The sequence below is a fragment of the Malania oleifera genome, chromosome 10 (genome assembly GCF_029873635.1).
Source record: "Malania oleifera isolate guangnan ecotype guangnan chromosome 10, ASM2987363v1, whole genome shotgun sequence".
Lineage (NCBI taxonomy): Eukaryota > Viridiplantae > Streptophyta > Magnoliopsida > Santalales > Ximeniaceae > Malania > Malania oleifera.
In genome coordinates this window covers 76066278-76091626 of record NC_080426.1, presented here as the reverse complement: position 1 = coordinate 76091626, position 25349 = coordinate 76066278, and the positions used below count along the sequence as shown (strand labels likewise).

The 25349-nt window shown below is 37.1% G+C and overlaps 1 protein-coding gene across 1 annotated transcript in view; it reads right to left on the bottom strand.

Annotated features, from left to right (window-relative positions):
* Positions 1 to 4929: 4929 nt before the first annotated feature.
* Positions 4930 to 25349, bottom strand: part of LOC131165790 (uncharacterized) — a 30680-nt gene continuing 10260 nt past the window's right edge. Inside the window, exon 2 of the mRNA XM_058123854.1 lies at positions 4930 to 5208. The gene's annotated coding sequence lies outside the window, so the exon portion shown is untranslated. The remainder of the gene's footprint in view (positions 5209 to 25349) is intronic.

The following is a 25349-nucleotide window of genomic DNA, read 5'->3' as shown; positions in this document are numbered from 1 at the left end:
TTGTGACCATTATTAGGAGCGATAGGGAGGTAAATAATAGGGTTAGGGAGAAGTTAGACCAAGGAAAGGGTAAGAAGAAGATGAGGGTAGAACCTAGTGTTAAATCTTGCATTCCCACCTCCTCCAATCTGGTGAGCAATCTTGAGATTCCCACCTCCTCTACTGAAGGAGCATTGCCCCATTATGTCCCTGCAGTGCCATTCATTGCAGCTCTTCAGACACATTCTAAGCGTGAAAAGGAATAAATTGAAAAGTCCATGATGGACACCTTTGGGCAAGTAAAGATCAATCTTCCTCTTTTAGATGCCATCAGGCAAGTGCCTGCCTACGCTAAGTTCCTTAAAGAATTGTGCACCCAAAAGTGCAAATCTAAGGTACACTTGAACAAAAGAGTAAGATTGACCGAGCATGTGAGCTCAATTCTTTTAAGTTCTATTGCCCCCAAACTTAAGGACTCCGGTGTTATTACCATCTCATGTGTAATTGGTGATTAAACTATCGATAGGGCCCTTTTAGATTTGGAAGCAAATATGAACCTACTTCCCTACTTGATCTGCAAATAATTCAATTTGGGAGAACTAAAGCCCACCCCGATCACCTAGAGTTTCGCTAACCGATCTGTAAAAAGGTCCCGAGGTGTTGTCAAGGATGTTTTAGTAAAGGTCAATAGGTTCTTTCACCCCATTGATTTCATTGTATTAGACATGGAACCTACCAACTCGACCAAGAAACAAATTCATGTCCTTTTGGGTCACCCATTCTTAGCCACGGTCAATACATGTATCCAGTGTACAACCGATATTATGGATATATCCTTTGGCAACATGCAGCTCCAGCTGATGTGTTATGCACCTCCCAGCACCCATCCTATGACGTCAATTACGAGGATGTAGACATGATCGACGAAGGTGTTGAGAAGGATGTCCCTTCGACTCTTTTGAGAAATTACCTTTAGGCTAGGCTTCAATTTGATTGGCCTTCTATTTTAGGTTTAGAGGACTCGTGTGCGCATGTCTTTGATGTTTGTGAATCGGTCTCTAACTTAAAAAAAAAAAAAAAAGCCTTAAAAAGCTAAGTTCAAAAATCTTCCTACTCTCTCTAGCGTTCCAGCACATCCTTCCATCAAGACCCCACCATCACTTGAGTTGAAGCCCCTGCCAACTTCTCTTATGTCTTTTTAGGCCCCGCGGAGGCCCTACCCATTATATATTATCTAGCTTGGATAGTACGTAGGAGTCTAGACTCATTTATGTCCTAAGAAAATATATGAGAGGCATAGGGTGGTCGATGGCGGACCTTAGGGGTATATATCCATCCGTCTGTACGCATCGGATTCACCTTGAGCTGAATGCGAAACCTATTTGTGAGATGCAACGGATGTTAAACCCCAATATGAAGGAGGTGGTATTGAAGGAAGTGGTCAAACTCCTAGATGTTGGGATAATATTTTCTATTTTTTTATAGTGAGTTTGTAAGCTCCATGCAAGTGGTTCCCGAGAAATCGGGAATCACGATTGTTGAAAATGATAAAGGTGAAGGTATCCCCACTCGTGTTACTAGTGGGTGGTGAGTGTGCATTGATTACCGAAAACTTAATAACCTCACCCATAATTACCAACTTCCAATACCATTCATTAATCAAATATTAGAGAGGCTAGCGAGATAGAATTTTTATTGCTTTTTGGATGGGCATTCTAGGTATAATCAGGTTGCAATCCACCCGGATGATCAGGAGAAGACTACCTTCACATGCCCACTCGGGACCTTTGCCTATAGGAGGATGCCTTTTGAACTATGCACTACACCCGCAACCTTTCAAAGGTGCATACTGGCCATCTTTTCTGACATGGTTGAAAAATTCCTTGAAGTATTCATGGACGACTTTTCAATGTTCGGATCCTCCTTTGATGCATACTTGGAAAACCTGTCCAAAATCCTTGAAAGATGTGTGGACACGAACCTAGTGTTAAGTTACGAGAAGAGCTATTTTATGGTTCAAGAGGGAATAGTGTTGGGGCACATTGTCTCCGCTAGGGGGATAGAAGTAGATAGAGCTAAGGTAGAGTTGATTTCCAAACTTCCTCCCCCTACTTCTATTAAATAAGTGAGGCCATTCCTAGGGCACGCCAGTTTTTACCAGCGGTTCATTAAGGACTTTAGCAAAATTTCTCAGCCCTTGACCAACTTGTTAGTAAAAGATGCACCCTTAGAATTTTATATATATATATATATATATATATATATTCATATTTTTATATATATATTTATATTTATATTTATATTTATATAAAATATATAAAGCCTTTTGTCCTTACCTTTTTTTTTTTTGGTTTTGTTTTGTGTTTTATTTTTCTTTTTACAAGACATATGGCCTCATCCAATTCCATATACACAGCTTAGACATCTAGGACGATAGATGTGCTTCTGACATCTTAAATACACCTTTTGTCTTCAAATCTCTAATATGCACAATAAATAATGTAAGAAAATCGAGTAATGCTTCACCATTCAACCAAGTTGACCAATTTTTTTTTAAAAAAAATAGAAGTTATACAAACAAGCATAGCTCATCTATCAAATAACATAAGCATTATTTATCTGTTAAGAATTATGAGCATTGCTCAATTATCGAGTTATATGAGCATTGCTCATTTGGTAAGTAATATGCATATTGTCCATCTGTCAAATTATATGAGCATTGCTCAAATGTCAAGTAATATGGGTATTGTCAAGTGATATAAGTATTGCCTATCTATTGAATTATATTGGTAATGTCCATTTGTCCATTAAAGGATACGAACATTACTCATCTATTAAGTGATATGAGCATTACTCATCTGTTGAGTTCATGGGCATTGTCCATTTGTCAAGTGTTATGGACATTCCTCATCTGTCAAGATTATGAGTGGAGCTCGTCATCAAATATGAGTATTGCTCATCTATCAAGTTATATGGGCTTGTCTATCAAATTATATGAGCATTGATCATCAATCAAGTTATATGGTTATTGCTTGTTTATCAAGTTATATAAGCATTGCGCTCATCTATTCAATCATATAGGCACAATCCATTGAGCACTGTTCATATGTTGAGTTATATAGGTATCGCCCAACTAATATGAGCATTGTTCATCTGTTGAATTATATTGGTATTGCCCATCTATTAATTAAGGGTGTAAGCATTGCTCATTTATTGAATTATATGGGCACTCCTATCAATTAGGGGATATGAGCATTGCTTATCTATTAGGTGATATGAGCATTGCTCGTCTATTGAGTTATACAATCATTGCCCATTTGTCAAGTGATATAAACATTGTTCATTTATTAAGTTATATAGGCAATTGCCTGTTTGTCAAGTGATATGAGCATTAATCATCTATCAAGATTATAAGTGGATCTCATCTGTGAAAATGAACATTGCCCATCTATCAAACGATATGAGCATTGCTCATTTGTTTCGAGTTATATAGGCTTGTCCATCTATCAAGTGATATGAGCATTGCTCCTCTATCTTTGGCCGTTTTAGCAAGCGAGCCTATTTGACCTATTGAATTAGTCTTGTAGTCCTTGTAGTCTATTTTTTGGAACATATTTCTTCGCATTCAAATATTCCTAAAAAGAGAATATCTCATCATAATATATTCAAGTTACTTGGAGTACACCTATCAATGGCTTTTTGTATCCTCTAAGTCTGACCATTCTTCTATAGTTTTTCAATTTGTTCATTATGTTTAAATATAACATATTAACTTCATAAGTAAAATGCTAGAAAGAAATTATCAAAGGTCGAGGTCCTTGATAACTTGGTTGAGATACTCTTGATTTGGGATTGATCAAGTCCTCCGCCACCGAATCCTCCTTTAACATATTACACTTTTGTCTTATTTAGTTTCTCTCCTCTCCTCTATTCCTTCTGCTTACCATCAACTCATCTAGGTCTCACTCGTACTAGTTAGGAACTTCTTACCTAGAGACTTTAGGAATTCCCCAAGACGAAAAGTTGCCTATCCGCTACTCTAAATTTCTACTCCAAAGTTGCAGGAGTAAATTGACACATACTCCTTCAGTGACTCCCCACTTTGAACCAAACTCATTCACTTTGAACCAAACTCATGAGGTCAACCAAGATTTTGGTTGATAAGAGTGTCCGGTGAAGCGCCAAATAACAAAAGTTCCCATTGACCCTAGCTTTAATGCTAACTATAAGTTTTAGAATCTTAATGAACAAAAAAATAGAAAATGAAAACTATACTATGTTAACTCTGAAAATTATAATGCAAAACTTCAATTTTGACATTAGAACCTTTTAAGAGTTAACCATCAAATTTGGCACAAGACCCAAAAGACAATACCACCATCAAATAGTAAGTTTAATACATGCTTTTGCCCATTGATAAACAAGGTTCAAGACACCAATTAAGTACAACCCATCAATTGCAACAAAAAGAAGACGCGTGTCTCAGTTAGTGGTACCAATTATATACATCCCCTTCGGTCATTTCACACAATCTAAGACAATACTCCAAGCAAATGAAAAGTTATCAGATCTTTTACTCTAATGTTATATTCATTCTAGCTAACTCATCTTTAGTGTGTTATTTAAATTGCATTAAATGAACAAATTATTTAGACCAAATCATCTGAACCACCCTTTCTTATAACTTTTATAAGTGCTACTCTGCCAACCAAATGGAAGTCTTTTATTCACTCTATGCATGCCAGTCTTGGGATGGAAGCATCAAGAAAACCACTAAAATTTTTCATTGTATGGAAATGTACATTTCGAAAAACATATCTGATGGGGACATTAGGGCATTAAACACAATTTTACAGCAGGGCCTCTGCCTTCTTGAATCAGGGGTCCCCCAGAGCTCCTCATAGAATCACCAGCGATTTAACCAAACCTTTCCTCGGCACTAAAAAAAAATCAGCCCAACCACACATTGATTATATCAAAACCAGATATTACATTAGATTAAATATCCAATCATCACGATCAGCAACAATCAATATCTTGCTGAATCAAATACAATACAATGATGATAGACGAGCAAGACCCAAAAGCAGATACTGCACCGTTTACTGGAAAAGGAGAAGTCAGCGGACCTCACAAAGGATGTCTCGTTCAAGTCTAAATGAGTTCCAAGCATCTGAGTCGTCCAGGACACCACGCGATTCAGTTCTTGCTCGGAGACACTCCCCTCCTCTGTAACAGGAGCAAAATGGACCATCAAAATCAACTAACAATGTAGTGCTTTACACTCATAGGAGGATTGGCCCATAAAATTTTAAAATAAAATATAAAAAAATGCACAATTAACTACTATACTCTCAAAATAATATTGAAAAAAAAAAAAACACATTTCGTAAAACCTGCATTGTGCCAACCCCGCTATTTGATTCCCTGTTTCTAGCATAAGCATAATAATGCATGACCAGTACCAAACAGAATGTCGATGAAGTGGCATCCCGTTCATTAAGAGTTTTATTTGTGAATTAATATAAGAAAATTGAGTTTTAAAGATTGGACTGCTAAAATATCTTAATCACAAGAACACAGTTATCTGCATGAGCTAGACAAGGCATGCGCCCCACCGAAAAGTTACTCAAGGGGTGTATGGCTCGCTGATCTTATGTCGGACAGGCGGACATGCACTCGCGCATAGTTTTGAGGAATTGAAGGGCAGACTGATGAATCATACAAAAAATAGCTATTTATTTTATTAATTTCGATTGCATTTTCATTTCTTTTATTTAGGTTATTTCTTATCAGGGTCACATATTATATTAACTCTGTAATTTAGGAAATTAGGGTTTTATTTTATATTAAGCTTTTAAAATCAGCTTCCTCATCTTCCAAGCATTATAGGATCAAAGCCTGCTTTGATGCCACTTCATGCAGAACTAACATTTATTTATTGTCCAACTTGGTACCAATTTGGCACCATTTTTTTTTATTTTCTATTTTTGTTTCTATAGAGTGGAAAAAAAAATATATTATGAAAATACATTTATTTACATTGTGAGTTTTCTATTTCTGTTTAACAGTTTTCAACTGCTAGGAAAACAACTAAAAAATAAATTTTATAATTTTCAGTTATTTTAGTAACCTGTGACCAAAATACTTCAATATCCAGAATTAACATTTTTTGATTGAAGAACATAACACTAGATTAAAAGACCGAACTATAATTAGCTGCCATTGAAGTCAGCTAGGTCCACATCTTTTTAGCCAACAAGTACATCGCCTAAGCCAATTCGCCATATCAAATAGTCTTGCATGGCACTAACTTAGATGGCATAGCATTGCTGCATCCCATCTTTATATGAACATCCTTCCACCAACCATTCCATTCTTCTATTCCCCTTCCAACTCCTTTCTCATCATTTGCTTCAAAGCCCACATCCTATCCTCTTGTGCCTTTGCTTCATCCCCTATACTAACTTCTTGGTCAATTTACAGTTTTTTCTTCTTACACTTCCTCAAATCCCAATTACGCTCCTCAGCCAAATCCAGTCCACCTAGTAGGACTTGAGGCTTGTTTTTTGTTGTCGTCATCATCCTCAGCAAAATCCAATTCATGTTGCAAGTCTTCATTGACTCGAGTCAACTCACAAATCCTATCCTCATCATGTTGTCTGCATTGCACTTTTCTTTTAACTGGGAATTTTTGGATTGTAGCTCCCTCAATTTCTCCATCAGCTTATGGACCTATTCCCCTCATGACGGTAGATTATTGACGAGCCAATTTGATTTTTTAGTCTTTCAACTCAATGAGTCCCAACAAGGGCTTATTCGGGACAAATGACAAGGGAACCTTTATGACTTTCCTCTTGCTTGCGTCATATTAGATTTCCCATGGCTGTCAAGGAATCAAATGATGCTGAAAAAGTGCTAAAGCCAAAGCATAACTTATACAACTATGGGCGCTGAATAAAGGGGCCCAAGGAATGGGCCCAAGGAATTGTCCACAATGCACTAGCAAGGATTTGGATGTCATCTAGACTGCATGCCAGATGACTAGTGGTTGTTTTACCTTGGCAATTACTTATCCCAGCTTTCCCACTAATGATTCTTCCAATCAAAGTGAGAAAACTCTATTAAAGGACTCATGTAGTCATGTACCTCCAAATAAGCATTCTTGAAGATCTTGAGCTCGAAAAATGTGACTAACCAACTAGACAGACGATCTAAATACAACATCAGAAGATTTCCTCATAGTAGAAGTTATGGGTCATGCAAGCATCGGCTAGGGTAAACAATACCAGGCTAATGCCTCCACTCACCACCTCTGAAAAAACTGTAGTGGCTTCCTTATATATTACATGCACAACAAATGGAAACAAACACAAGCCCATAAGCTACTAAAGTCAAGGATCTCCAAATGAACTGACGGTCCAAATAATTGAGATGATAGTCAAAATCCTTCTGCGGTCGTCCCAATCATCCCTCCTTTCCTCTTCGTGTTGTTGGCTAGTTTATTCACTTTATAACATAATACCCTCAATAGTGCTCCAGATCGAGATATGTCCTCAAGTCACCAATAGTTTTTCATACTTCTCAATGAGAGAAACAATGTCAACGGGCCCAACAATGAAACATCCATAAACAAAAACCTAATGCTGAATATAGACAATCAATCCATCCCGCTTCCCTCGATCCTGAGAACATTGATGATCAGTCCATACTCACATAAAACTTTCAATCTGTAGCTGACAACCTACCCCAACACTTCAATAGATTTTTGTTTGCCACTGCTTCAGATCAAAAGCCTGATGGTGTCTAGGACATGTTGCATCTTTATTGCAGTGGTCTCTTGCTAAATAAAAAATAAATCACATGTAGATACAAGACTTTCAGTCAAATGAAGTGGATGCACTAATACTCTCCTAGATACCATCGGGCTCCAGGCTTGAAGCAACAACAACAAAAGTATATTGAAGTGTTGAGGTAGGTTGTTAGCTACAAACTGAGAGATTTGCTATAGATCATCTGTGTTCTAAGGATTGAGGAGAAGCAGGAAGCATTGATGGCCTTCATTTAGCATAGAGCCTACTTATCAAGGTTTTATCTTCGGGCCCATTAACTTTGTCCCTCTCAATAAGCTTGAAGAGCTCCTATGTGCCCTAAGAGGACAAATCTCAATCTACATCCAAGGCCTCCAACGCACTATCAAGAGTATTGGTTATAAAGTCGAGAAACTGGCCAACACAAAGAAGAAAGGAGCAACAGAGGGGTGGTTGTGGGACGACCTATGGAAGGATTTCTCAAGCCATCACAATGATTGGAACCTCTAGCTCCTTGAAGATCCTAGCTTTAGCAGTTTATGGGCTTGTTCTTTTCCATTTGCAATGCATGTGATAGATGAGGGAGCCGTAATTGTTTTCTCAATAGTGGAGAAGGGAAGCATAAACCCATTATCAGCTATCCTAGTTGAGATTTTTATGACCCTCAATTTCTGCTGTAAGAGGGTGAGGAAGTCCTCTAATACTGCACTCAACTGTTGTGCATCTCATTGATTAGTCACATTAATTGATCTCAAGGTTTCCACAAGTGCTTATTAGATGGACAAGTCCTTTGGCAGATTTCACTTGCTCCCATTGGAAGACAGAGAGCAAGTTGGGATAAAGTCATAGCCAAGATAAAAAAGCCAATAATCTTGTGGTGGTATGGATGCCACCCGAGCCATTGCAAGCACAATGTGGATACAAGCAGAATTTTCTGCATACAAACTTCTATTTTGGTTCTTACCTTCTCCACTCTCTTGCGGTTGATGCCCATTAAAAAAAATTAATATTTGTTCTCCTCAATTGAAGGACACAAGTGGACCTTTATATAACTTGGGCTTTTCTCCATATTGGAAGGGATCCCAAACCCAACAAATCTCCCCCTCACAACTATGTGAAAAAATTCACCGTCCTACCAACTGAAGGACATGTATGGAGCCTCTCACGTGGTAGTGGTTTCGTCAACATATCAACACCACTACCATTAGTATAAATATTCTCAAGTTCTAAAAACTTGAAGCATAAGAAATCACATATCTGATTTCATCTAGGGTCAATATGCTTCAACCTTGAATGAGAGGTAGAATTCTTACCAAGGTAAATGGCACTCTAGTTGTCATAGAACATGTACTTCTCTTGCTTGAAACCAAACTCTTGAAGAAACTTCTTCATCCATAGCAACACTTTACATACTTCAATTGCCACAATAAAACTATGCCTTTACAATTGAAAATGCAACACACTTTTGCAACCTTGATTGTCATGCCTCAGCTCCCTCAGCAAAGTTAATCCAATATCTCGAAGTAGATTTACAAAAATCAATATCTCCTACCAAGCCTACATCTATAAAGCCAACTAACAAAGGTTTATCTTCACCAAAGGAAAATCTCAAGTTATACGTACCACAAAGATATCTCATAATCCATTTTATAGCACTCCAATGTTCTTTACTTGGATTTGAGAGAAAACGACTAACTGTACCAACCGCATGAGTTATATCAACCAAGACATACATTAAGCTTCCAACCACAGAGGCGTATGGAATTCTCTTCATCTCTTCCTTCTCTTTATACGTAATGGGACATTGCTTGGTGCTCAATTTGAAATGAGCTGCAAAAGGATTGCTAACTACTTCAGCCTTGTCCATGCGGAACCATTGAAGACTATGAATGTACTCTATGGAAAAGGACTTAATTGCTTCTTCAAAGCATCAATTTTGCAAGCATTCTTACTAACAATAAGAATATCATCTAATAGAGTAAAAAAATGATAAAATCATTGCCAAAGAATTTTTGCACAAATACACAATGATTTCAAGTAGTCTTCTTTTAGCCATGCTCTCTCATAAATCAAACTTCTTGTACCACTTTATTGAAGTTTGTCTTAACCCATCAAAACTTATTTTCAGCTTGCAAACATAATCCTTCTAGCTTTCCACCTTAAAATTTAAATCCTTATGGTTGCTCCATGTATATTTCTTCTTCGAAATCATCGTGAAGGAAAGCAGTTTTCACGTCCATCTGCTTAATCTCCAAGTCAAGACCAGTTGCTAAACCAAACACTGCAAGAATAGAGGACATCTTACCAACAAGAGAGAATATATCTCCAAAATCAATACCTTTTATCTGGCCGAAGCCTTTAACAACCACTCTTCCCTTCTACCAAGGCCTTGAACTATGTTCTTTATGCTTTTATCCTGCATACCAACTTGTTCTTCAATGCTTTCTTCCCTTTAGGCAACCTCACTAACTCAAAAGTATGGTTGTCTAGCAAAGAATTTATTTCATCTTGCATTGCATCATCCCATTTCTATTATTGCCCAACTTTCAACTGCCTCTTTATGATGCTCGGGATCTCCCTCATTCAATCAAGAACACACACTCATCAAAAGATCTCTAAGAAGGTCATCCATCTCTAGTAGACCTCCTTAGTGGAGCTGCTGGTAGATCTGTAGGTATCTCAAATTGTTACTGACAATTTCATCTTCTGGAGGATCTGAAACAACTATAACCTGCAAGTCATTCTATTCATTGTTTTCCTGCAAATCATTATGAATATCAATTGCTACTTGCTATGGTGAATGCAGCAATCAAATTGGATCTATATCAATTTAGTCATAGTTTTTCTAGAATTCAATCTTCTCTACCTTCTGAATATCATCAATGGCCTGGTCTTCAATGAGCACAACATCTCAGCTTCTCACAAGCTTCTTCTCAACAGGATCATAATCTGCAGCCAAATTCATCATGGCCATAGCCCATAAAAACACACTGACGAGTCTTCAGATCTAACTTTGAGCTTTCATCCTTTGGAACATGAACATATGCCTTGTAGCCAAAATTCAAAATCTCATATGTGATTGTAGGATAAATCCTTACCAAACCAAATCCTATATGGAACATCACCTTGCAAAGCAATTGTAGGGACTCAAATTGATCATATATGCTGTTCTATTAGTGCCTTACCACAAAAGGGTCCAGGTAATTTTGCTTTAGAAAGCAAACACCTAACTCTCTCGATCAACGTTCTATTCATTCTTTTTATCAAATCATTTAACTAAGGTGGCTTTGGAGGATTTTCTCATGTCTGATACCTTCTTGTCTGCAATACTCATCAGATGCCGATGAGTGCTCACCCCCATTATCAGTACAAATGCATTTTAGCTTCTTCCTTGTCTGTCTATCAACCAAAACTTGAAATTGTTTAAACTTATTAAGCACTTGGTCTTTTGTCCTCAAGGAATAGAATGATCATGAGTAAAGGCCACAAAATAAAGTGCACCAGCAATAGACGTTACCTTCAAAGGGCCACAAACATAAGAATGATAAGATTTTCTTGAAGGAGGACTCTTATTGAAGGATACTCTCTTTTGTTTTCCTACCATGTCATGATCACATTTCTCTGGTTCTACATTCTTCACACAAGAAAGCTTATTTTTCTTGGCCAAACAATTCAGCCCCTTCTCACTAATGTGACTCTGTCTCCTATGTCATAGGTTAATGCATCTTCGCTCCCTATTGCATTCACACTGTCCATTAAAATCGACGCTTGCATCATATACAAATTTTAGAACTTCTATCCTTGAGCCCACAATGAAGTTGCCAATAGAAAGTTTCCATTTTCCCAACCCAAAGCCATTGCACAACCCTTCATCGTCAAGTTTCCCAACTGAAATCAAATTTAGACAGATCTTAAGAACATGTCTAGCATCTTTAACGCCAACTTTATACCATTACTAGTCACCAAGCAAACATCTCCCATGCCAATAGCCTTTGCCAAGAAATTGTTACATATCTTCAGAATTCCAAAATTTCTTAAGAGTATAAGAAGTGAAGAATTCCTTCGATGGTATAACATGTTGTGAGGCACCACTGTCTGTCACCCAGCTTGTCTTATGACATGCAAGATTGATCACTTAGCCACTAGGATTGACCACATTTTCATCACAAACAATGAGAAGATCAGAAGTGGCAGCAAAAAAACACAATCACTTATTGATCTTTCTTGTCTTGCTTGGCATTATTATCCTTGTTCTCTCTTTTCAACTTTGGAAGAAAATTCTTTTTTACATGCCCCTTCTTATCCTAGTAATGACATTCAACATACTTGTATCTTAATCTAGACTTGGTTCAACTTTTGTCTGTTCTTTTTTGGTTTTTCTTTTTTTATTCTCACTCTATTTTCAGCAATGAAAACCTCAAATTGTGATAATGAGCATTCAACCTTTCTTCTCACTTTCTTGTTCAAAACACCACTCCTAACAAGTTGCGTTCTGATACCACAAAATTAGAGGCAGAATTAGAGTGACGTTTGAAATGTCTCCAAAGAATCAGGCGAAGTATTAAGCAACCAAATTCCCAAAATCTTATCATCGAACTTTATGTCCATTCCTAACTAGTCTGAAATTCATTGAAATTAATTCAAGTGATTAGATATGGAAGACCCTTCTTTGTATCTCAAATTCAACAATTGCTTCGGCAAATACAGCTTGTTATTCCTAGTTTTCAAGGGATACAATGCCTCAAGTTTGTCCCACACATGGTCTTAAATTTCCACAAATTTGTTGAAATTTCCATTATTTCAGGTTTCCATGACCCTTGAAATCGAAATGACAATCAATTTCCGTCTTGCATAATTTCCATCAAAATCTCAACGAATCATCCAGAATTTATTGAAATCTCGAAATTTTAGCAAAACTTGTCGAAATTTAAACTATGCAATGAAATTTCCTCGAAATTCAAATGAGAGATTTAGGAGTGAAGTGAAATTTATCTCCTAAATTATTTATTTATTTCTATCAAAACAAAAGATTATTACAAGTGCTTTTAAAATTTAATGAAAAATAAACCTACAATAATATTTTATTTAACCATTCATGTCTAAATTATCATTATTTGTATAATAAATAATATTTAAATGATTTATGAATTTGATTTTTATTAACTAGTTCACTAAATATTTTTAATGTACATTATCTTACAAATATGTTTGATGCACATATTATATCACAACTTCCCCACCATACACTGCATAGATGTATTTACCTGTAATATATTAGTCCTAAAACTTACATTATTGTGTCTATTAATCATTTCTAAAGCTTCATAAAAGAATTTCATGCTTTACTATTGATTTCCATTATTTTTCCAAATTGAAATCGAAATTGACATTGAAATCGAAATTTCTGTCAAAATTTCCGTACTTTTGGAGCTTCGAAATTTGAGTCGAAATCGAAATTTAAGACATTGGGGTCCCACAAGGTTCTAGCATGTGTTTCATGGACAATCTGATTGTGAACAACATCTTCTACCCATGGCCAAATAACACCACAAACTTTCTTATGCTCAAATTCCCAGTCCTCATCAGAATTAGATTCAGGTTTGAGTAGAAAATACAGGTAGATGCAAGCTGTTGAGAAACAATAGATCCTTCATTTTACCCTTTATATATGATAATTTGTACCATTCAAGCAGATCATGTTATTTGTATTTACTTCCATCATCCAAACAAGCTAAATTAAATTAATAAACCAAGATCTATGATACCAGTTATGATAGGATCCCGTGCTTGTAAGAACTTGTTAGGAGACAACCAATACAATAAACAAAACCTGCTATTACAAAAATTTGATCACAAATAATAGACACCAATTTAACGTGGAAAACCTGTTCAAATTGAAGAGTAAAAACCACGGGCCACAAAGCCCAACCAAAAATTCCATTATAAACAATTTTGGTTCACAAGCCAAGCTCCAGCAATCAACAATGATTACAAATAACTCAACAACAATAGCATTAATGCCAAAGGAGTAAATCTCGATGAGCTAGACCAGAAAACAAAGAAAATTGAAGGGCATATATTACGACAAACTGCTGGGACACAACACGTCGACTATTGCAGATGTTGTGGTTATAAGGGTGAAAATTGATGCAAGAATGAAATCAGCAAAGAAAGTGGATTATCCAGCGCAGAAACACCAACAAAATGAAAGGAAAAGGGTTCCATTTGGTAAAAAGACTGCAAAGAGGGGGACACAACATGTCAAGTTTTACAGATGTCGTGGTTATAAGGAAGAAAATTGAAGCAAGAATGAAATCAGCAAAGATCATGGATTATCCAGCACTAGGGGTGAGCAAACGGTCGGTTCGGTGAAATTCGGTTAATTAACTGAATTAACCGAAAATTTCGGCTAACCATTTACATTAACCGAACCGACCGAATAAGAAATATTAATCGAACCTCGACCGACCGAATTAACTGTTCGGATAATTCGGTTAACCGAATTTAACCGAAATTATTTAAACTTAATTATTAAATATTAAATATAATTATAATTTTTTTACTCTCCAGTTCATTTATTAATTTTATTTTAAAAAAAAAGGATATTTTGCATCTATTCATTTTAACAAACACATCACAACAGATGCATCAAACAGACAAGGGGCTATTCATTGAGACATTTTAACAAACACGACAAGGGGTTGTTCGAGCTTTCAAGGGGCTGTTCAAGTGTAGTCTAGATTTGATCTTTGTTGACAGTGGGGAAGAATGTCTAGATTTGATCCATATGAATTTGGCATGTAAAGGTACCAACTACCAGTTTGCATCCTGAAAAAACTCTAAAACATTCCCGCAAGATAGAAAACAATATCCCGACAATGACTACTTTCTGTTTAAACAGAATCCCAGCCAAAATGCATGTATGTAGGTAGATGACTTAGCTGAGGACAACGAATCTCAGTAGGGATGCCCAGGTGTGAATTTTGTTCAACAGCCTTCGTATCACCTGATGCAGGACACCAGGCAGACTCTTGCCTCTGCATTTCTCACTGGCAGTGAGCAAGAGAGAGGGGGGGCATGTCATTGAAAAAAAAAACAAAAAAAAAATCTCCACCAAATATCTCAGCATGGCCAATGGATTGCAAATAATTGTCCTCAATGATTCACAATATACCCCCAAGAGTTTTTGTTACAGCAGCAGCATCAATTGCAAATAATTGTCCTCCAAGATTCACAATATTCCCCCAAGAGTTCTTGTTACGGAAGTAGCAGCAGCAACAACCCTGGGACCCAGGCGAGCCGAAGGGAATGGGGACCTTAGGCGAGCCGAACTGAAGAGGAGAACTGGACTGCTGGAGAACTGTTGAACGCCTGAACTGAGAAGTGGAGATGAAGGAGCCGAGAACTCGAGAAGGAGTGAAGGACCGAAGGAGAAGTCGAGACTTGAGAGTGGAGAGGAGTCGAGGATAGCAGCTGCGGAGTGCAGAGCAGACCACTAAACAGAACCCTAATTAATTTATGCTTGAAATATAATAATTATTAAATCGGTTAATCGGTTAACCGAATTTATATTTCCTGGTCACCGAACCGAAAACCGATTAACCGAAATTAGATAAACTCCAACCAAACCGACCGAACCAAATTTTTTACCCGAACCGAACCGACCAATTTCGGTCGGTTAAATCGGTCAATTCGAGTTTCCCCGAATTATGCTCACCCCTATCCAGCGCCACATTCCAAGAAACACCAACAGTATGAAAGGAAAAGATTTCCGTTTGTTAAAATGTCAGCCAAGAGGGAAAAGTCAGTGCGGTGAGTCGACGTCGTGCCAAAGAAAAGGCAAGGAAGCAACGACATCCTGCCAAGCATGTGCCCATCCTATCTACCCACAATTCACCTACATCCCTTAATCTTATGCTAAGCTTGTTTCCAACTATAACTTTTAGCCCCCCATAGTACCACCTACTAACCCTACACTAAATACACCCAACCCTAATCTCGTTATCTCTCCCGCCAACTCAACACCTAAGCCTAGGTTGGAATTCAATGCCTTACCTGCACCATGATCAAAATTATACCGATCGTTGACCGCGCAAGTCATAATTACATCTGTTCCTATAAAGGTCAGGCCCTCTATCAAAATGGCACAACCCTAACTCATGAACTCTTTGTGGAATTCCACATGTAAACCTCTTGCATTAAGAAATTGAATACAAGATTTGATTAGTGCCAGTGTGCTAAATTATGCATGAACAATGAAGGAGTGAATCCTAAAGTAAAGACCAGCTCATTGTCAAACCATGCAGGCACATCTACAATAATGAGAAGTGTGAATCCCAAAGAATCAAGGATGTGAAGGCAAACAACCTACCCAAAATTATCATTACATTTACTCCCACAATCATTGACCAGTGCATCAATTCCAAGTCTAATCCCAACCAAAGCACCCTGACACCCTTTTCCTTATAACTCAAACTATACAGGCCCATGGATGTATGACATGGAGATAGTCATCTCTCAAAAGACTGCATATGTGGTCAACACAGCCGAGGTGGGAGGCATGACCTGTAGTGGACAATGCTACACTTTATCGACACAAAAGAACCCTTATTGACACTTATTCCAAGAGCAGTTATAGTTGTTATGTGAGTGTGCAAGCCTTGAACAAAATAGAAAGAAGAGAAAAGGCTAGTGAGAACATCACCGTCAAAGAGCACACAAGTATGGCTCTTGGAACCCAAGACCCTTAATCTTACTCTTAACGAAGGGGGTGGTCTTCGTAACCTTAACTTTTGAAAATCTTGAAAAACAGAAGATGAATGAAATTGCTTGATTGAAGATGAAGAGTTTGAAAGGAATCCAGTTTGCATGATTTGAACGAAAATATGTTTGAAAAAATGTAGTTTAAAATGCAAACCTCATGTTTCATCATCAGCCTATTAAAAAGAATCTTTTGGAAACACTTACTTAAAGTTTTTGTAGAAAACAAGTTTGAGAAAACACAAGGAACTTTCACATTTGAGCTCTCTCTTGACCTAACCTCCTTGATAATAGTATCTACTTCCATCGAGCATGTTATCTTAAGGAAGAAATAGTATGAAAAAAAAATTAATTAGGAGTAATTAGCAATTAATTAATTAGTTAATTAAATATTATTAAATCGAATTAATTAAGTAAAGTAAAATGGTGGTTGTATAAGGATAATATATATATATAAGTATATAATATAATATGATATTGTTATAATATATAATAAAGTAAAAAGAAAAAAAAGAGAAAAGGAAAGAAGCTGAGAAGCTTCTGCAGATTGAATTGCAGAGAAGCTCCTGCACTATCTATCTCCGTCACTCCCTCCTCCGTCCTCCTTCTTTCTCTGCTTATTTTCTTGGCCCAAAATTCGATTGATCGAAAAACGGAAGATACCGTTGGATTCCTAACTCCGCCACCGACATTTATACTAGAGCGGATTTGTCATGAGAACGGCGTAGGCACCATTCATAGAGTAAGGCAATTTTTCCCTAATTCCTTAATTTCTCCTTAGATCTTTAGTCAAATCGACGATCAGGCACCACCACATGGTCCCAGACGAGATTGTTGTTATTTTGACTGAAGTAAATTTTCAATTGAGATTTTCTAAGCCCCACTCCAAAGTGAGAGTGGGATTTGGGAAATTTGGCAAATTGGTTATATTTGAGGGTATAACTGTTTATTTAGTATTTATAGGCCTAGGAAATATTAAAATAGTATTTTATTTAAGATTAATTTAATGGAATTAGGATTTTTGATTCAGGGTCCGGATGAGCACCGCAGGTATTTTTCGGGGTCCCTATTGGCGTAGTTCAAAAAACCAGGTAATGCAAAATTATATATTAAATCATATATTATGAAATTAAAAATAATAATTTATGTTATATTATATATATGTTTTGGTGTGAATTATTAAAATGTGAACCATGTAAAAACTATGATTTTTGAGCCTAGAACCACTTATTTAGTTATGTATTTGTGGAAATGAACTGAAGAAAGTGGAAGGAATTTTCTAGATAATTATGTAAATAATGGAAATTGCATTTTCAATAATTAAATGCTAAATGTGGGTTGGCTTATTTTACAGTAATATGTATGAATTTTTACTATTAAATTGTGTGCCATGAGATTCTGTGCAAATATATGTTAAATGTATAAGATGCAAGCTAAGTAAAGTATTAAGAATAAAATATGATATGGACAATGTTACCTGTGTATGTTATATGCAATCATATAAATGTAAAACAACTGAAAGACAGTCATGTTAGCAGTTTCTAGCACACTTCTATGTAGACTAACTGATGACAACTAAAAGGAGCTGTAGACTAACTGATGATGGCTAAAGACCAACTGTAGTACGAAGAAACGAAATGAAAATGTTATGCAATGACAATAAAATGATAATGAAATGAAATGTGAAACGTGAACGATACAAATGGAAAAGAATCACTTAAAGTGGAATGCAATGCAATGTTTAAGTTATGAACATGAATAGATGTGAATGGTTGAGTAATCACAAAAAGAATAATGTATTATAATATTAGAAGTATCTATGTACGTAGAACATGTTACGTTTGGGCGAAGCAAACTCTTCGCCTGAGGGCTTGCTAAGAAAGGCGAGTGCACTAGTAACTTCAGATGTGGCAATAGCCGCATAACGTATTAGGGCAGAGAGAACCTACTTGTATGGGCGGGTAGATTTCCCTATCCTTTGAGCCTTCACTAGTAAACCTTTGTTTGAACTGTGTGAGTACGAGTTCAATTTAATACTTGAGGGCTTACTAAGTAAGGTGAGTGTTCTGGTATGCTTCAGCAACGACCCTAAGATTGCCAAAGTATCAAAGCAGAGGGATGCTACTTGTATGGGCAGGTAATCACCCATATCCTTAGGTAATCTCGTAAGTTAAATCTTTTGCATGTGATTGGTTAGGTTCAGAGAATGATTTCAAAAATTATGTTAACGATTTTCAAATGTTAAATATTATGTTGTTATATAAACTCATGTTAGCCACACACTGTTTTAATATATTGTTTCTTCCCTTACTGAGATGTGTCTCACCCGAATATGAATTTATCTTTTTCAGGATTTCCTTGAGATCGAGCTTAGAGAACTCGAGGTTTTATAGCATTTTGGGAAATAGAAAGAGAAAATTGAATATTTTTATGTTAATTTTGAGATGTATATTTTATGTTTTATGTTTTAGGTATTGAAGTCTTCAGATAGATGAACAATTGTGAATACTGGTATTTGTGGGTTATGTTTTGGAGGTATGTATATATGTGAATACAGGTGGATGTATGATTTATGTTAGAATGTAGATGGATGTAGAAAACTCTAGTATTATATTTATTGGAAGATTATAATTATGTTTTCCGCTGCGTACATGATATTAGAATGTAGATTATCGGGTAAATGAATGGATTAGTAGCACTCCGGGCCCACTTAGGGGGTCGGGGCGTTACACATACAAACAAAGCTAGATTGAACTTTCATGGATATATTTTTAAAACTCATAGCCTCTTCTAACATTTTTCAAATTTTTTAGGCATTTATTTGCATTTCTAGCCTTTTTTTAAATTACTTCACCAAATAATAATAAATCTAAGAGATGAAAAGGAGATTAGTTTACAAAACACACCTAAGTAAATAAACTAAGACCCACACACACGCACATAGTAATAAATAATACTAAAAATAATCAATAATAATGATAATAAATACTAAAAAGGATAAAAAATATTTTTTAAATTGACTTTTCTAGGCTTCCTTATTTTTTTTGCTTTTTTTAGAATTTCTTAAAAGCATATAGTAAATAAATTTCAAAAAAAATAAAAAAAACAGTATTCAGCTGAAAATTTGGTTCAAAAAAGGGATACATGTCCCTCACTAAGAAATTTCTCAACCCTTTTTCCTTCCTCACAACCTGCCCTCTGGATGCAGCCATTGCAAGGGTCTCCCCACCTAGTTGTCACGAATCAAACACTTCACACCTTTTGAAGGACCATGAGGCACTATTTGTCACACTCTTAACTAATCAGCCCAAACTATACCACAATCTCACCACATGTGCAAATTCATAATCATCAAATACAAAGTTAAGCAAAAGCAGTAAACAAGCAAGTATACGAGTCACAAAGTAAGCTATAAAGCAATGCAATTCATTATTAACATCTTTGTAGGCAACATATGTCTAGCAAGGGATGCAAGTAGGCTAAACATATTTACAAATAGCTAGTGAGTTTTACAATGACTCATGAATATTCACCCTCCCCCTTTAGCTTTCTATACTATTCTTACTCTATCACAAGGTACCATCAAAGTGATGGATGGGCGAGGAGTTGTACTCATTAACTTCACTCAAGCATTATCCTACTCGAAGAATAAAACCTACACTAGGACACGTTGATCAACTGCACCCAATTCTTCTAGTTGACAGTGATGAAATGGTGCTAGTACTCCTTTAGGAGCCCATCAAATATCTCTTCCCCTATCCATCTGTCTGTGGGTAATAGCTCGAAGAAATGTCAAGATGTGAACCGAGGGTTCTAAAAAGTTCTACCCAAAAAATTTTCCTATGAATCTTGTGTCATAATCACTAACAATGTCTTGGGAAACAGCCCAATACTTCACAATACACTTGAAGAACAACAGTGGTACGGTGGTACCTCCTCACCCAAGAAAATACTAGTATGAAAGTATTGTACTTCAAAATCCTACCTATAACCACAGGTTTAGACCCTATGTCACCAACTTTGGGCAAGTTGGTGATGAAGTCAAGTAAAACACTCTCCCACAGTCTTGTTGGTACTTGACAAGGCTCCAACAACCAACCATTTTCTTCTGTTCGACCTTGTCTTGCTGGGAGTGAGACAAATTCAAGTATACTCAACCACCTAATAACATATATGTGGCCAGTAGTACCTCTACTTCAACGATAACAAAGTTCGAGGCCATCTACGATGGTCTACCCACATTAGTAGTGTCTTCCTTAAGTCACCAGCTTGAGGCACAAAAGGTCGATCACCATAGCGATTCTTCCTCTAACCAAAACTGACACGCTTTGCCCTCTTCCACCAACTTCATGAGGTTTTGAATAAATGGATCTTTGACAAGGTTCTCCTTAACCCAATTTCTACATTGTTTTGGTAACCTTATTGTCAAGAGTGTCACCAATTGAAAGGTCACAAGCTCCTCCTTCCTACTTAGTGCATTTGAGACTTAATTCATCTGTCCTACCTTGTGCTCAAAGGAGAAATCAAACTCCACCACAAATTCTTTCCAACAAGCTTACTTGGGGTGGGGGGGGGGGGGGGTAACTTACAATGTGCAAAGAAACTATTGACAGCCAAGTTATCTGTCTTCACCACAAACCTAGACCCAAGTAATGTCGCCACACACATAAATAGTATATCACCTCTAGCATCTCCTTCTCTTAAGTCATATACTGACCCTCTACTCCACTAAGCTTATGCTCTTGTACATAATATGATGCCCATCTTATAACAACTAAGACTCCACCAAGGGCATAGCCAGATGCATCTGTCTATACCTTGAGGAACCTCCTAATGTCCAAAAGAGCAAATACCGAATCTCACATCATAGCTTCCTTCAAGTTGTCAAAGGCTCCTTGCACTCCTTCATCCAGTTCCTCCTATGGTCTTTCTTTGGCAATTCTATCAACAAGTCCTCGACTACCCCTCCACGAACTTGCAATAATAGTTTACGAGTTTCAGAAAGGAACGCAGCTCCTTCACTGTCATGATATTTCAATCTTGAATAACTCCTTACCTTCTCTATATCCATTCAAATACAACCTTGTTCAACCACATGTCTGGGAAGTTAATGCTCCTCTAGTCGAAAGAGCACTTCTTAAGGTTGTTCTCCTTCAGCCTATCGAATACCTTCTGTAGATGTTCTTCATGTTCTTCTAAAGTGGTATGATACACAACAATGTGATCAGGGCATACCACAACAAACTTGTCAAGATAGTCATGAAACACCTAGTTCATCAACATGCAGAAATTTGTTGGCACATTTGTCAACTCGAAGGACATCAATAAGAATTCATAAGCCTCATATCATGTCACACAAGTTGTCTTCAGCTTCATCACCATCTATTATCCTTACCATAGGTGGCTTTGCTATAAGGGTGATAGAAACTTGTCCTCCTTTTTCTTCACAATGGCTTACACCATATAAGGGAGATCTCCTATTAGACAAAGGGAACTAGTAAATGGCATCGATACTACCTTAGTTTCCTTCAAGAATTCCATTTCAAGTATCCAAGCATAGGGCTATGAAATTCACATGTCCTACCCATTGTCCAAGCTTCACAGTCACTTACTTGGCTACTCCTTAAATAGCTTGAGATGCAAACTCAACCTCTTTCATGCATTCTAAATCCTTCTCCAAGTTTAAATTGAGTATATGTGCTTCCCCTAGTGACACAAAGTTACGGATAGTCCCAATATCCACCATAACATGGGTGCTTTTCCCATTGATCTTCAAATCCACAAACATTAACCCTTTAGCTTGGCTAAGTCTTGACTCTTTCATATACCTCTCCAACACGATGAATAACAACATTACACCCATTCTCACGGTTTCCTCCTCATCCTCATATTGTCCTTGTGTCCCCACCTAAATAGAAGCTTGCAAGGCATGGAGCGATGACTTGTGAGGATTAGCAACTCTATGAGGGCCTCGACATAAGAAGCACACCAACTTACGCTTACCGCTCAATGTGTTGAATGACCGAGACAATGAAGCTTCCTTTGAAGTTGATGCCTTCGTTTCAGCACTCCCATTTTTGAGTTTGACCTTCTTACAAGACATTCCATTATTTCCACCCAACATACCACTCTCTTTGGACATGGTGGAACTCTCTCGAGCATAGACATTCAAGCATTCAGCAACAGCATGTGTGGTAGATACGTCTTGCACCCTTTGTCGATGAAGCCCTTGTCCACATTCAATTCTTCAAGGGAATAGAACAACTTGTCTCGATCTAACATGTCCCAATCCAAAACATCAAAGTAGACAATCGTTCTAGATCTCATCATACTTGGTATGCCACCACAACTTAGCATCGCCGCTCAAGTACATAGTCTCCATGGATACTTTCGCCTCTCTAAGTTAGTCCTAATCGCACAAAAAGTATTGCTCCATGAAAAATAAGTTCTCCAACTCCTTAGCATCATCATGGACACCCTCATACACTCGAGGTTTTGGCACCCTTGTTCTTCTTTTCTTACCAATGAAAAGTTGGAATTCCCAACAACATCAACCATCAGGTTCATCATGGTAATAAGCTTAACCATCTGAATCAGTAAAGCTTCTCTACCGTAGCACAAAAATCCTCTAACAATTCCAAAATAGAACCCCATTGATGTTTTTAATCCCTCCAACACATCAAAACATGTTTAGAAAGTTTGGTCATCTCCATGGCCACATTGTTGGGTCACGGGCCAAACACTTCACACCTTGTAAAGGGTCATACAGCACTAATTGTTGCACCTTTAACTAGTTAGTCGAAAGTACACCGCATCTCAACACATGAAAAACTAACAATCATCAAATACAAAGCAAACATAAGTCGCACAGTAAATCATAAAGCAACAGAATTCATCATTAACAACATTGTAGGCAACGTGTTCAATGAGTAAAGCAAGAAGACTAAACACGTTCACAAATAGATAGCGAGTTTTACAATGACAAATGAACACTCCCCTCCCACCCCCCCGAGCAAAAGAGCTTTCTATATCGTTCTCTTTATCACTAGCAAAAATCCTACTCACTAATTTCATTAAGACATTATCCTACTCAAAGAATAAAACCTAAACTAGTATTTATATTGTACTAGTTACCCATCTCATGTACACAAGACAAGCGATTATAGGCCAGTATAATACCTCAAACATGCTTAGCTTGCCTCGTGACACCTAGGCTTGTTGCGGTGGCTTCCAGCAAACATGCGGCAGTGCTCCTGCAATGCTTCAATCGCCCTTCTCTCTCTCTCTAAAACTCTTGCATGGGTGCCTGTTGATGTCCAGGTGAGCTACACCACTAAAACCTTTTCTAGCCACCACCATTGAGCTCGAAGACCTCCATAGCCAACCAATTACAAGAAAACAACATAGCTGCTACCCTACCTTCTTTCTCTTTTTTTTCATTCTCTTTTTATATCTCTCTCTTTCTCCTATCTCTCTTAAACACAACATATTCTCACATCCTATGTTCCTAAGCAAAACCTAGGTAACCACAAGAATTTGACAAGAACCCAATAAGATCAAAAAGCAAGAGAAGGGAATAAGAAGAAGAAAAAGGAGCATTCAAATCACTACATGTTAATAAAAAGCATTATTTACATACAAAGATGATGACTTTGAACTAGTGGGGTATTGATTCAATAGAATTCTATCCTCCTAAACTCAAAACAAGCACATCAAAATCATCAAAGCAAATATCAAGTAGCAAATCATTGAATCACTATAAGCAAAAAAAGAAGACGTGAAATACCATGTGACAAAGCATGAACTCCTAGAATTCCCAAACCCTCTTGCCTACACACTACCCTCCTTCTCCAATGCCTCCAAGTTTTCCAATGCACTCCTCTCCCAAACATACCCCCGTCCAAGCTTTTCTATAGAGATTTAAGGCTAGGGTTTTTTCCTCAATACCCTAATTTCCAAAAATGTGCCTCAAGCAAAAAAGGTTTCCCTCCTTGTCCTAAAAGGGATATTTGAACACAACCCTTGTCTAAATTCAAGCAATAAAAGCCTAAAGGGGTCAACCAAGGATGCTCTCCAAACCAATGAAAAATGATCCTAACTCTCGAAAACACAAAATTGAAGCCTTAGGTTATCCCAACCTTCAATTGAGTTAACCAAAAACTAGGAAATCTCTCAAGCATAAAGGCATGCATTTCAAAACATAACTACCCAATCAAGATGGCCATCGAGGCATTGATAAGCAATGTATAAAATCTAAAAAGATATCATCCAACAAAATGAAATGAAAGTAGCATTTGCAAAGTGCAAGCCCCAATCCCTTTGCAAATAAATCCAAAAAACAAAACCTAAGACGGAAAATACGTAAACATGAGTGGATATTTGAAAATCCTAGTATTCCTCTCCATCCACAAGGCCAAAGCATTGCATAGAAGGCATAATTCCACAATTTTCCGTTTTATGCTTCTACCAAGCCCTAAAACTTCGCCAATATAAAAATCATATACCACATCAAAACCCATGCACCAATGAAAAAAGGCACTCCAGCGCTACCTAGCCTCTTTAACAATGAAAAAATAGGTGCTCATTCGTCTTGCTAGAAGCCATGCACAGCATATAGATATCTGTGGTTGATTGCTTTATTAGGTCTCCTCACATCCAACAAGTTATTAGTGTTACCCTCCTAACAACTAAAGTACACATAAATTTCATAATCTAGGAAGGAACCTTAAACTTCCAAATTATGTTCTCTAGGGAGGAAGGAGAAGGATTCACAAATTCCAATAAATACAACATAAAGGA